We start from the raw sequence: 14,621 nt of genomic DNA on the forward strand, positions 1-14,621 counted from the left end.
GCAACAAAAGCAAAGGACTTAAAGAAAATTTCCGATTACTAGAAAAGCTCAAAAAGCAGGAACAATCTAAATGGTGGGAGGCTACATCGTTAAGAAGGTACCTGGAAGTGGAAAGGATCCCCAGGGGCCTGCGAATAATGATAGCCCCCAGCTATGAGACACCGAACCCCCGGATGATGGCAGAATGGGGGGAATGCAATCTGGAGTCGTCCCGGCGGCTAGTAGAAATATTGGTAAAGTATGCGGAGATAGATAGTGGCGAGCTACAGATCAAAATTGAGCTTTTGGAAAAAGAGATTGATAGCATGGGAGAACCCCCGACCAGGCAGAAATGTCTAGATGAAATGAACAATCGCCTCTAGAAGGAGGAAGAGAAGTTTAAAATATGCAAAACGTATACATTTAAACGTGACCGCGATGATTACGCAAATGGGCAAATTTTCACTTTTGCCCGATGATATGATTCAATGCCGAGCGCTATGGCGAAACAAAGGACTGAAGAGGCTGAGGGAACAAGGAAGGGGCAAAAACCTACTGAATCACCATCTGCATCTGAGCTAAGCTCTGCGGTTGAGAGTGGGTCTAAGTCAGATAATTCATCTTTGAGGATAGATGTAAGAAGTGTAAAGTTGACCTTGGGGGAAGAATTAGAAATTTTAAAATGCAGCCAAAGGGAGAAATTGAGACCTCGCATCAAAGCACCAGCACCGGCCCATGTAGGAAAACCTACAGGAGAAGAGAGCGCAGAAAAGCAAGGAGAAGATACTGCGAATCGCGGGAAAAGCAGGTGGAGGCGCAGTTAAACCTGTTGAAGAAAGCTGCACAGATAACATTGTAAAGGACCCCGAGGCAAACAATACGATTATTAATCTGACAGATATAGACCTTACTGCTGCAGAGAAACAATTATTGTCACTGGGACTGTTTTGTCCGGAGTCGAATTTTAGCTACACAAGGACTCAAGCAGATATCTATCGATATATAAGGAAGCTCAAGCTCAAAAAGTTTAATCTCCAAAGAAACAAGGATGACAACAATGAGGCAGCAATCCCTCAACAAGAAAGATGCTTAACAGGTCTGATTAATGCAGACTATGATGTATTGAGGGATATGCAGAGCCTTGCAGGGGAAATGGAACTTGGGACAGAAGATAATAATCCCAGTGGCTTAATCAACACTGAATCGCACTTGGAAGGCACTGATGCAAAACCGGTAACGCACTTTAAGCCTAAATCAAAATGTGTCCCTATAATGGCAAGGGACTCCATTGATGTTTTTAATGAACAAGTGGTGGCACAGATAAAGAAACTAAATCTGTCAATAAATAGCTCCAAAAAGAAGTATACCAATCAAGACAGAAAATATCGCCAATTGATTGACAAACTCAAAAATAACCATAAAATTATAATACGCAATTCTGACAAGGGCGGAAAAATAGTATTATGGCCACTTAAAGACTATCTGGAAGAGGCATATGCTCAACTCCATCAGGAAGAATGCTATCGACGTATCACCCCTCATAAACTGAAAGAGACTCAGGCGCAGCTATTCTCTTTATTAATCGTGTGGAGAAGTCAGGGCATATTGAGCTGGGAGGAATTCAAATATTTGAAAAAGGAACATCCAACTACCCCAGTAATCTTTTCTATACCTAAAATTCATAAGGACCCTGAAAAACCGCCAGGGAGGCCCATTATAGCTGCCTGTGATGGACTATTGGAAAATATGTCCAAATATATAGACTTTTTCTTACAGGAATATGTAAAGGGGTTGAGATCTTATGTACAGGATACAAGTGACTTTCTAAGGAAAATCGAAAATATTGAATGGAAGACATCATATTCTTTGATTGCATTAGATGTCTCGTCCTTGTACACGTGCATTAGAAATCTAGATGGCATGAAAGCAATCGAGTATTATCTTTTGAGGAGACCTCTAATATATGCACGACATACTGCTATGCTACAAAAAAATTTACTATTTTGTCTGGATAATAATCTGTTTTTATTTGATGGAAAATTATTCCAGCAAATACAGGGCGTAGCAATGGGGGCCAGCTTCTCCCCAGCTATGCCTGTCTATTTATGGGCTGGTGGGAGGAGCTGGTCCTCATGAAGCAGTACAGAGTGGCATTTGAAAATAACATCATTGTATGGTTACGTTTTATTGAAGATCTGTTCATTGTGTGGAATGGAGAAATGGAGGATGCTAAAGTATTTAGCAATGCATTGAACATAAATACTATCAATTTGAGATTTACCAGTCATATTAGCAAAGTAGAGGTCATCTTTTTAGATGTAAAACTCAATGTGGTAGAGAACAGATTGACAACAACCCTGTTTAGAAAACCTACGGCAGGGAATACTCTCCTCCGTGCCACAAGTGCGCACCCTCAGCATTTGATTAGAAGTATTCCATAGGGTGAGATGCTACGCATCAGACGCATATGTAGTGAGGAGGAGGACTACCAACAGAAACAGGAAGAAAGCAGAAAGAGATTCCTCAGCGGGGGTATAAAAATCAGGATGTAGAGGCAGCAGTTGCCAAATCAAGAAATCTAGCCAAAACAGATCTTATGCAGAATAGGAACAAAAAAAGCATTAAAACAGGTATCGAGGAGCCAACAAGGTTAATCCTGTCCTATTCCCGACAGGAAAAACTGATTCGGTCTATAATAAAAAGAAATTGGCCAATCGTGAGGGGGGACCCAGTAATAGGCAGACTTCTGCCCAAATACCCTGCTGTCACATTTAGAAAAGCAAACAGTATGGGCAGTATGCTTACCAACAGTAACCTCGATACCAAAGCAAAAAATACATGGCTTACGGCAAGGAAGGGTTTCTTTAAATTTGTAAGTTGCAAAGCATGCCAGTATGGTTTGAATACAGCTAGTACACCACGGCATTTAACACCAAACCTTGCAACATAGAACAGCATCTTACATGTAAAACGGAATATGCTGTATATGTTTTAATATGTAGCTGTAAGATGCAATATATTGGCAGTACAAAGTTACAAGCACATAAGAGAATCCTACAACACATGCATGCCATTACAAATAACGATGACACCTATCCTGTAGCAAGACATTTTAAACAGGTCCATAATAATGATTTGAAACATTTTAAATATTTTGTCATAGATGCGGTGAGCCCCCAAAACAGAGGAGGGGATAGGGAGCTCAAGCTTAGAAGAATGGAGACATCCTATATTTTAGAACTAGATTCTAAGCACCCCAGGGGGCTCAACATCAGCGAGGACTTATATACATATCTGTGACAGATTTAAATGGACCATTTAGTGACCAGCTGTATTTTAGAACAACTGCATTCCCCAATGATTGTATATGAATTTCTCGCAGTTTGAAACTTTTTGCAATTATGGATTTTGTACTTTTGTATTTTTCTACTTTTGTACTAGTTTTTTACCGGATTTTACTAGTCTTTTTCTACCACTCTTCTGCATAGACACAGGCTTTTTGTAAGGGAAGATATTTAAAATATTTATATTTGTATACATGTATTTGGAGAGGCAAATTTTAGGACTATTTATATTTTGATATGGTATTTATAAAGGGATTTTTAGATATGATTGGTTGCAATATACATGTATTTATTATGTATTTTGTATGGTCTGAGGTCCCACTTAGTGGAATCAATTAAAGGTACTCACTATCTATTGTATCAGGTATATGTATATAGTTCTTTGCTGATTTGCACCCTGTAAAAACATGATATTTCCCAACAATGGCTGTTGATCTATAAGAGAGAAAAAATAGAAAAGAGAAAAAACATATGGTATCATTGACAAACATATATCGATTTAGAAAATGCCTTAATGAGAAATTGGATTTGGCATTAGGTTTGTAAAAATATGAGAAAACAATGATAATATCAATTTTTATTCTAGTACTTTAGGGTAGAGGGGTGTGTTTAGTACACAGGTTCATCCTATTTTGGTATTTAGGGCATATGGGTAAAACACAGTTTATTAACTTGGCAAGGGGACAGGAATTTGTGAAATTTGTTATGGGTAGCACTGTATAATGGGGCATTCAAGCCGAGACTTCAAGCAAAATACATGCTAAGACTTATCAGGGTGTTTGTACATAAATAATTATGGATTGAATATTTATTCTGCATTTAAGCGGCTATTTTGGAATCGCAACAACCTAACATGTATTTTACTGTGAAATAAAAAATTGCTACCCAGGAAAGATGTGATTTAAGACATGAATTAGTATTTTTTCTATGTCCTTGCCAAGTCACGTGGTATTTTGAATGCACTTGCACTTTAAAAAGCGGAAGAAAAGTAATCGTGGTGTCATGTGATCAAGGGCGAGGAGCGCCCGAAACGCGTAATGGCAGACAAGGCAAAATAAAATAACTATTGTGCAAAAACATTGGGTCCACGCTCGTTCTTTTTCCTGGAATTGGAATGGTGTGTTCGAGTTGGATAATATATATATATACATACACATTTATATGGATGTACACACATTTATATAGATGTACATTGTTAGATTGTGTGTGTGTTATATATATATATATATATATATATATATATATATATATATAGTTATGTACATTTTTCCTCTTTTCCGCCCCTCTCCCTGGATTCCTTCTTAGTTCTGCTCACAAAAATCAAGTCTGGCTCTCCCATCGATTGTGCCCCTGCTCGCATCCTTAAGACTCTCTTCTCTTCTTGCCCTGCTACCCCTCTCTCTCTCCTTAATGCTTCTCTCTCTACTGGACTGGTCCCTTCTTCATTTAAATCTGCCATTGTTTCCCCCATTCTTAAAAAACCCGGTCTTGATCCCTCTCTCCCTTCTAACTTCAGGCCCATTTCTCTTCTTCCCTATCTTGCCAAAATTTTGGAATCCTACGTCACTTCCTGTCTTTCTACTTATGTCGAACAGAACCAACTTCTTGCTTCTCATCAAGCAGGTTTCCGCTCGGGTCATTCGACCGAATCTGTGGTGCTCGCCGTCCTCGACGAGCTGAAAGCCAAGGCTGACACCAACTCTCTCCAAGCTTTGGTTCTCCTCGACCTGTCCGCTGCGTTTGACACGGTTGACCATAACATTCTTTTGGAACGTGTCAGAGCAGCGGGCATACGAGGCCCTGCCCTCTCCTGGATTACGTCCTTTCTTACAGGACGTTCACAAGCTGTTCACCTCCCCGGCTTCTCTGCTCTTCCCCTCCCGGTGCCCTGTGGGGTCCCCCAAGGTTCTTCCCTCTCTCCTATTCTTTTCAACCTTTACATTCACCCACTTATTTCTTCTCTTCTTGAGCTGGGGGTCTCAGTGTACAACTACGCAGACGACCTCCAGCTCGTCTTTGATCTTTCTTCTTCTTCTTACTCCCTATCTTTTTTTCGTTCTACCATGGTCTTTATTTCTGGGTGAATGAGCGCCAATCACCTTAAGCTCAATCCAGATAAGACTGAGCTTGTCCTGACTGGCGGCTCATCCAGCCCCTGGTCCTCTGCTTTTTGGCCCCCTATTCTTGGTCCCCCTCCCACCCCGATTCCCTCCGTTAAAACACTGGGGAGTAATGTCAGCCATGACCTGTCCATGCACGGCCAGGTCAGTGCTGTGGTGTCCTCCTGCTTCCTCTCCCTTCGGCTGATCCGAAAAATTTCTCGTTTCTTTTCTCTTGACTCTCTTAAGATCATTATTTCTGCCCTCATCACTTCCCGCCTTGATTATGGCAATAGCTTGTTCGTGGGTATCCCTGCCTACGAAATCCGCCGCCTTCAAGCAATCCAAAATCAGGCTGCCCGTCTCATCTTTCACTTGCCCAAAACTCATCACATCACTCCTGTCCTCAAATCCCTTCACTGGTTACCCATCCTGCAGAGATCATTGTTCAAACTTGGTTGCCTTGTCTACCGGGCTCTTGATCGTTCTGCACCGGCGTTCATCAACTCTTTGATTTCCGTCTACACCCCTGTCCGCACTCTCCGTTCATCTTCCTCTGCCCTCCTCACTGTCCCCCGTTTCCACAAAACTCGCACTGGTGGAACTAGATTCTCTGTTCTTGCTCCCCGGTTTTGGAACTCCCTTCCTCTTTCTATGCGTTCTATCCCCATTTTTTCACACTTCCGTAAAGCGCTCAAAACTTTCCTGTTTGCCCTGGCCTACCCCCGCTAACTTCCTTGGCCCTGTCTGTTCTGTTCCTTAAAGCTCTCAGCGCCAGGAAGCCGTTCGGCCATCGTGCGCTCTATAAATATTTTCATTCATTCATTCATGTATACACACCTTAATGCAAAGTCAGATTTAAACATCTTAAGCAAAGATGTAAAAGTGTGTGCAATCATTCACACACCCACTTTCCGATTATCTTCTGTAGGCAGGACCACCAATTTTTTAAGCGGCTCAATGCGATCTGTGGGTGCTCTGACGCCCCCTCCCCTAAAACAAGCAAAGGCCCCAGAGGATGGGGTCCTTAGGGCCCTGCTCTGGCTTGGAGTTGGGGGGGCTGCAGGCCCTCCTCTCATTAATTTCAAAACGGCCCTCTGTGATGGGGGCCTCTGTGAGGCTTGGGAAGGTGTGGTCACATGCCCATATCTCCCTTAAATAAAAAAAATCTGCCCCGGGGATGGGGTCCCCATTTGGGCACTGGGTCACCTGCAAATAAAATGATAAAAACAAAAAGTGAATAATAAATGAGCGGCAGCAGCCGCTCATTTATTATTCACTGCTCTTTGAAAGATCACCCCATAATGCCCTGTGAGGGCTATTTAAAAAATGTTAATGGGCATGGTGATGTCCCTCGAAGGGGCAAGGACATCACCAAGTATTTTGTTTTTAATTTTGGGGGGAGTTGCAGGGAGTGCAGCAGCCTCTTAGTAACATTAAAAAGAACAGTCAGTCTCCCAGATCACTAAATCCATGACCCAAGGAGAACTTACCATATTTCTAAAAAACACTCTTAGCTGGAGCGCTGTACTCATTAGCTGAAGTGCCCACATGTGGTTGGTTTTATGACTGCATTTTGTGATCTGAACAATTTAAAAAGAAAGACATGTTGATTTTATTTTAAAAATATAAACATATCTCTGAGTCTTTCTTTTAACATTTTTCAGCACACAAAAATTCAATCATAACACCTGTTAACACACTCACAGACATTGAATTATTTATTTAATAAAAACTTTATTAAACTTTTTTTAAATAATCACTGTTACTAAACATTGCATTGAGTGAATTACTGAAATATATATTTGATTAAATATATAGGTGATTTTTGGACAAAGATGATAGATCAGCTTTAGATATATTGATATGCTCAACCCTTGATTAAGTTAATAGAGCCATATTTTATATTTTGGTGTTGTGACTCTTTGACAGAGTCAGTAGGTCTGCTTGGGTGCTGCAATGACCTGAGAGACCAACCAGACGCTGTGAATGCCAAATGCCTGTGTACTGCCAGAGGTGGGGCTTTGGGCTCAGGCCACCCTCCCGAGCCTCCTTAGGCCGCAGGGACCCCATGCCCCAGGGACCAATACTGTACAGTGTCCTGGGGAGCCCATCTCCGGGACACTGTAGGTCCTTGTGTGGAATAGTCCGGACATACCCGGTACGGACATATCCAGAGAGAGTGATACTTGCATACATGCAAAGTCAGATTTACACTGAGGCACTTATTGCCTCGTATAATCACTACTTTGTATTAGGCAGCAGAAAGGTAGTTAAATGCATTAATGTGTTTGGCGATGTGCAGAGTCAGTGCTCTGTTTCCTCCCAGCACATTCAACAGCTCTGTTTGTGGGGCCCAGGGGTGGGGGTGTCCTGTATAAATGGGGTTGCAGCAAGGACACTAATGATTTTTATATTTATGTTGGTTTGTATGGACGTTTATATGTGTGCATGTATTGAGTACCATTAATTTGGGAGACAGTAACATCTGAAATTTACAGTGATTAGAAATAGTGCCGTATGAACTAGTTATTTTGATTATTACTACTAGTAGCATTTCTACATATATGTATTGATGGGTATAGGCATACATTTCATTTCTTTCATGGGTATATGCATACATTTCTGTGTGTGGGGGTACATGTTTGTATCTGCTTGAATAGATGTATGTATATGTATGTGTGTGCATTGGTGGGTTCTATATAGGAGTAAATGTATGTTTGTATATGTGCATGCATATTCATATGTATGTACTGGTATTTGTATAGCACGAACCTGACTGAGGAAAACAACAGGTGCTGTACATTACATGCAGGCGTGGGAGTCGACTCTGTACATCAAGTGGACATCCCCCAAATACAGTTTACATACATTTAGGCACAGGGAGATTTTGTGATTTGAACAGAATCACACAAGGTTGAGTCCACTGCCGAGGCCAAGATTTGAACCTGGGTCCCCAGATTCCAAATGCAGAAGCTCCAGCCACTTTGTCACATCTCCTCCTATGCATATTTGAGTATGGTTGTGAGTGGCTCTGCATATTTATGAATGTGTGTATGCATATGTGTGTGTGTCTTTGTGTGAGTTGAGTACCATTAACTGCTTATAGTAACACTTGCTATTTTCAGTGATTACAAACGGTTTTAATTGCTGTATGGAAAAATAATTACTAGTTGTATGCATGAAAGTTTGTGTGTATGTGCATATATTTTTTACTATTATTGATTCATTGGTTACATCATTATTCGATGTAGCAACAAATTAAAAAAAAGCCTTGTAAGAACTGCAAATTAATTTGGATAAAAATGTGAGTGCTTTACAGCAGGTCACATTGGGGCAAGACTTTAAGATGTATAGGTTAATTGGGTATCTACTTTTAGAATACTTACCAATTTAGTGCCAAACTCACTAGCTTATAACAGATATGATGGGCATAGCTAGAAATAGTGCGGCAGGTACAGTTGAACCAGAGCCCACAGGTGTGAGGGACCCATTGTACTCCAAAAATAGTTGTTTTGTAATTCCAAAACAGGGAATGGTGGTATTTTACCATGCTTGCATTTGGGCTGACAGCACCTTTGCTACGCTACTGTAGGTATATTTGCTTTTGGATACACGCAGGGCCACTGGAATTATGTGATTGTGCAGCTGCAGCAAATTTCTTAAATCGCAGCGACGTGTGCTGCAGCGCAGTGAAAGCCCCTGTGCAAAAGTTGACTGTTCACCTTTATGAGCTTATTGCTGTGTTTGGGTGTTTAACTGCTACTGAGTTGCAACTAATGCACAGACAGTGTAACAAGTTTAAAAATGACAACATAATAAAGTAATACTATCCGAAAATGTGCCGCAGGATGCCGCCTAATTTGACTCTAATTGCCGCATAATTTACTCATCCATACCACATAATTTGACCCTCCCATGCCGCATAATTCCAGTGGCCCTGCATACATGGGGGACACTCATTCTACAATGACACAGATCATTAGTGCTTTAACAACTGATTTGTGAAAAGCTGCTAAGTGACCAAATGTAATACATGCATCTCCTATGCATCATGAGATGAGCATGATGAAATGTGCGATTTATACATTTTTGTACAAAAGATGGGTGTTAGTGGGCAGGGCATGCCACCGTTCATTCCTTTAAGCATTGCAATACTATTAGCCAATGGCTTGCGTATGTGAACTGTTTACTGCAGAGTCTTTGTAATGACCGCGGGTGTAAATCCCTGTCCTCTAGTAGGTGCCTATGCGTTAGTTCTCATATCTCATACCACCGTTTATGCATTTCAATGGCCCTGCCCCATGCTGCCCCAAGAACAGTGCATTTTATTCTTATAATTGACTATTATGTGTTTGCATGTGAGATTGTTAGTGCTAGCCCCATGCCCATATCCCAGTGTTGGTGCTGAACTAATAAAGAAAGGAGAATTAAGGTTTATCCTCATAATTGTGGAAAGCACCACCTGTGGCCACGGTGGCGCTTCATTGCAGGCAGCCAGTGATATTTTTGGGAAGTACTATATAACCCCATGCCTCTTCAAGTTTTCCTCCGTCCTTCGCATCAGCGCTCACAAACGGGAAAGATAAGAAAAGACCAAGATTACGCAAAGTAGGGCACAGAGGGCTCGCAAACCAGACAGTGCATTAAGGCCATACAAATAGCGCTATATGGATCTCTGTTAACATAGCAAAGGAATAGCCCAGTGAGTGGTCTTGCAGGAGGAATAAAGACATCAATACCATAACAAGAACAGAAACCACTGCCTTGAACTACTGCATGAAACCACTCTGAGGAACAAGGAAAACCTTGGTAAAGGTATGGTCATGGATCTACAAAGAAGCAAATTGTCACAATTTTCTGATAAGCAGTAGTGATGCAAACCAGCCACAACCAACAGTATTCCATGCTCTTTTCTAAACTGAAATATTGTGATTGATCAAATGCGCACAAGCAGCAGTGGGTCTTATGCCCCACATAGGGCTGGAGGGCCTTTCGGAGGTTGAGCACTGTTACCCCCTTTCTTTCCATAACCTCCGCCTTCCCATACTTCATGATTTTCACTGTTGTTAAAAGTATAAAAAGCTACAGCGTATCAGGGGTGCTAAACAAAAGCTATTTCATTTACGAGACGTTGCACACCACAAGAAGTCTGATACAGGTGTGCAGATCAAATTTGTGGATGAGAAGCGTGCATGTTTTGAGTAAGATCTTCAAATCCGCACTGGAAAGTGTAGCGTCATCGTTAGCACATTGATCCTGCAGGCTCAAGGCAGGATGCCCTATGAAGCCCCGATTCCGAAATATGTTTGGTGGCCTGGTTTTGACCACAGCATGCTGCAACTGTGATTTAAGGGTTGTGGCCTGCTCCCTCGGCTCACTCTGCAGCCAAAAGTGGATGTCCTCCCTGACAGAGCTCAGGAATAATCAGTACTGTGCTGTGAAGCCTCACATTTGACAGATATGCAGAGCTTCATTTGATAAAACAAAATGTTTAAAATATGTTCAGCTGCCCCAAGTTTTTTCTTAGGAGCAGCTGTCTGATATATATCTTCACAAAAGGAGCTGGTTGCCACTTGCGCTGTTTGAGCGAGAGGGTCTTGATTTATTCAAAATCCTCTTATAAATGTGCAAACAGCTGTCAGCATACATGTCAACTGGGGATGGTTAATCCATCGGCTTCCTACTGTGTTGCTTGGCTTGTAGAGTCGCATGTTCTGGGCAAGAAAACTGCGCTAAAAATGTGAAGGCAGCACGTGTTTCTCTGTGGTGGGCTACCGGGAACTAAAAGCAGTCCAGGGAATAAATTCATACCAGTCCCATGAGGCCCCTAGTGAGTGGAGTCAGTGAGTACAACTGTCTCCTGGGGGATTTAAAGCAGGGAGGGGAAATGTATAAAGTGTCTTAATTTCGCCAGGGCTTTTTTCAGGCTGGATACCTGATGAACCTTCCATCCATCCGTCCACCGGCGATTTTACCTGTGCCCAATATGGCCAACCCAGCCATGTCTCAGATGGTGTCGGGTATGTGTTGTAGATGAGTGGCTGGTGGATAGTATGGCCTGTCAGTCTTATTTCCGAGGCCAGGCTGCAGGCCGGTGGCTGCCCGAGACAGGTGTCAGGTCGGAGTTTGTTCAAGAAAGGGTAGTGCCCTCTGTCCCTGCGTGCCCTTCCGAATACTGCACATACAGTATCTGTAGCCGAGAGAGTAAGACTTGGAGGAGGTGAGGTGGGGAGATGGGGAGATGAGTCACTCAAAGACTGAGGCAAGTATAATTTGACGGATACTTTGGAAGCATGGGTGTTGGTGACACTGAAAGCAAATTAAATAAATATTTAACTAATGTGTTTTATTTTATTCCGACTCTATGGCTCTAAGGTAAAACACTTCACAAATGATGGAGCCGTAAAAGAAAGGGTATACGTAAGTGTAAATGAAGAAGGCAGCGTTGTTTCTGCCCCGGCTCCCACATGAGCGGGTCAGGGTAGCCCAGGGAAAGCTCCGGCCTTTTCCAGGCCACTTGAGGCGAGAGCATGTGCTCTCCCGGGTGACACATGGGCCGAGGCGGGATCCAGTTTCAAGGGGAAGGGTGCAGGCAGCAGGCTCGCTGCAGCCCCGGTGCTGCTGGCAGTGCAGGGCCGCTGAGTGCGGCACAGGGGAGAGGCAGCTCTCGGGCAGGGACTGGGTGTGAGAGCTGGGGAGGCACACACAGCTAGACGCCGCTGTCCTTCCTGGTGGGTGTTGGTGCAGGGGCATCTACGGTACGGTGAGGCTAATAGCTGCAAATGGCTCAACTGCAGCAGGTTGGAGCAAGGCGGCTGACCGTGACACTCTTCACCACCCGTTCATCCCCCGGGCTCTTGAGGTTCTGTGACTGCCCTGCCTGCCCGGACAAGGTCAGGCCTGAATCACTGCGGCCACAGCCTACACTCAGGGTGATTGACGGCCGTGCAAGAAGTTACACCAACTCCCCGCAGCGTTCTGCACGTTTTTACCGAGTCTGTTTTCTTAAGTAATTAGGGGAGGTGGGGCGCAGACTAGTTAGTGCGATACAAGTGAAAATACCGAACATGCTAGGAGAGCCAGAGGCGTTTTAAGGCATGGGCAGGGTGGGCTCTGGCGCAGGGCCCCAGCCTTTCAGGGGCACCCTGATAGAGCCAGCTCTGTTCTGCAGAGAGATACTTACCCTGATGACCTTAAATAATTCTGAAACATATTGCTTTAATACTCTTTCCCCTTAATTTATTTTTAATGTGGTTGAAGTGTGAGAGTCTATTACAGACATTTTGCAGATAAAGTTTTGTTTTTGATTCATGCAACGTCCATTAAAAAGATATTTTAGATCAAAACAGGTCCTCACATGTGAGAAATGGGAGGGTGTCACAGAGATTGTTTGCAGTAATATTAGTGAGCCACTGCTGTGTTACAATCTTGAAAACACACGTGGTCCCTGAATATTAGATGTATGCACATTTAGAATTTGGACTAGTGTGGCTGTGCACAGTCAGTGACCTGGCCATAGAATACACGAAAGAGCTGAAATTGATCATACATTGAATGCTGTTCCGAAAAGGGGCCCCCATAATTCGATTGGCCCAGGGCCCCTAAAATCCTTAAGATGTCCCTTATGATTTGGGAGTCTAGTGCTCTTATCAGCAGCGCGAACTGCCTCCACGAGCCCACTCTTCTGCAAGGAAGGCGGACTACAATGACAGCCTTCCATTGTGGCTGGGATACCATCATCCCCGTCACCTACATCGTCAGTAGTTCTATAATTGTTATCTTCTTATAGGGGACTAATAATACAAAGAATCTCCCTGCCACGTGTATCAGTTGGAATAATAGCACAAAAACCATAAGTGGTAGAGATGGGTGTGTGAGGATCGGCAGACTGCGCTTGCTCCCAGTGCAGCAATCCAGCTGCTAAAGTCTCCTGTTCCGTATTAAAAGAAGGGTCCAATTAGAATCTTTCATTTACCCCGGAACCATCTCTAGTTTTCATTATTCTGCATTTGACAAAGTCATTCTGGCTAAGTTGCCTCTCTTTTGCGGGGCACAGCTTCCAGTAAGTACTATGCACTTTGCTTCATTCATCTATGGAGTCAGAGTTCACCCTTCTGCGGGGTGAGTCTGGGTGCCAGGTTCCGCCTGCCATCCTCCGCCCAGCACATTCCTGCCCGCTCCGGGACCCCACCGTCCTGGGCGAACCCTTCCCGGCGCCACCTTACCTTCGGGTGTCTCTGCTCCTCGGCTCCGTCCTGGCGTCGGTGTCTGCACTCCCGTCCTCGGGCAGGCGCCCCCTGGCGGCGGGTCCGGGCGCGGTTTGCGCGCGGGCAGGAGAGGCTCCCAAGTTGTGGCTCTGCGAGCCTGCTCTGTCAGGTGAGCTGAGGAGGCGCTGCCGGGCGGTGCTCGCGCTCCGACCCCAGGGGTGGCTGCAGTGCCGCCGCCTCTGCTCTCCCAGGGCACAGCAGCTGCCAGTGCCGCCGCAGCCTCCAGCGCGGGCGCTTTATTATTTACAAGCGCGGAGTTGCGGCCGGAGCTCCTCCCGCGCCCGCCCTCTGCCTGTCACCGGAGCCGGGGCCGGCTCGGCGGGAGGAGGAGCTCCGGCTCACTCTCACTCCCGGGCACAGGCTCGGCTGCCCCCAGCCCTTGCCCTCTGCTCTGCCTGCCACTCGCGCCCGCGCGCCCCGCAGGCAGCCGCTTCTTGAGTAACACGAGGCCGCCGGTGTCCGGCCTCCCCGGCGGCTCACTCCGCATGAATAATTGAGGGGCTGAGGTGGGGCACGACAGGACGTGTATGGCTGCCTTAGGGGGGACGGTGCCGAAGGTGCAGGTGTTACCGACACACGTGGCACCATCATAGAACGCGCAGGTAACCGAGACTCCGTGACAGCGCGTTACCCACAGGTGGTTTCACCCAGCAGCAGCGGGCAGCTCACGCGGAGCCAGCAGCTCCCGGGTCTGCATGCAGCGCTGCAAATGTTCGACAGGTTTACGGACTCATTCTAGGAGTACTTATAAGGTTCTGCCCGCACCCCTGCCTGCTGTGAGACAGAGGGAGCTATATGGGGTTCCTTTTAAGGGCGCAAGACTATGCAGAGCGAAGCAACCGTCACTGTCAATTTCAGAAGTCACGCTGCCTTCTTGGAAACATTTTCAGGTGTGTTTATGCTTCCATACACCTGTTCCAATTTCTGTG

The 14,621-nt window shown here is 44.7% G+C and overlaps 1 protein-coding gene across 5 annotated transcripts in view; it reads right to left on the minus strand.

Moving 5' to 3' along the window:
* Window positions 1–14,246, minus strand: part of SLC4A4 (solute carrier family 4 member 4) — a 710,971-nt gene extending 696,725 nt beyond the window's left edge. The window contains exons 1-2 of one of the 5 annotated variants that reach the window (XM_086961759.1): window positions 13,651–13,943; window positions 6,916–7,005 (exon numbers count right to left, since the gene is read on the minus strand). The gene's annotated coding sequence lies outside the window, so the exon portion shown is untranslated. Of the gene's footprint in view, window positions 1–6,915; window positions 7,006–13,650 lie in introns of all 5 variants that reach the window. The other 4 variants (XM_086961761.1, XM_086961758.1, XM_086961762.1 and 1 more) reach the window with 4 other exon arrangements.
* Window positions 14,247–14,621: the final 375 nt, after the last annotated feature.

This window comes from Lissotriton vulgaris, chromosome 3_1, assembly GCF_964263255.1.
Source record: "Lissotriton vulgaris chromosome 3_1, aLisVul1.2, whole genome shotgun sequence".
Lineage (NCBI taxonomy): Eukaryota > Metazoa > Chordata > Amphibia > Caudata > Salamandridae > Lissotriton > Lissotriton vulgaris.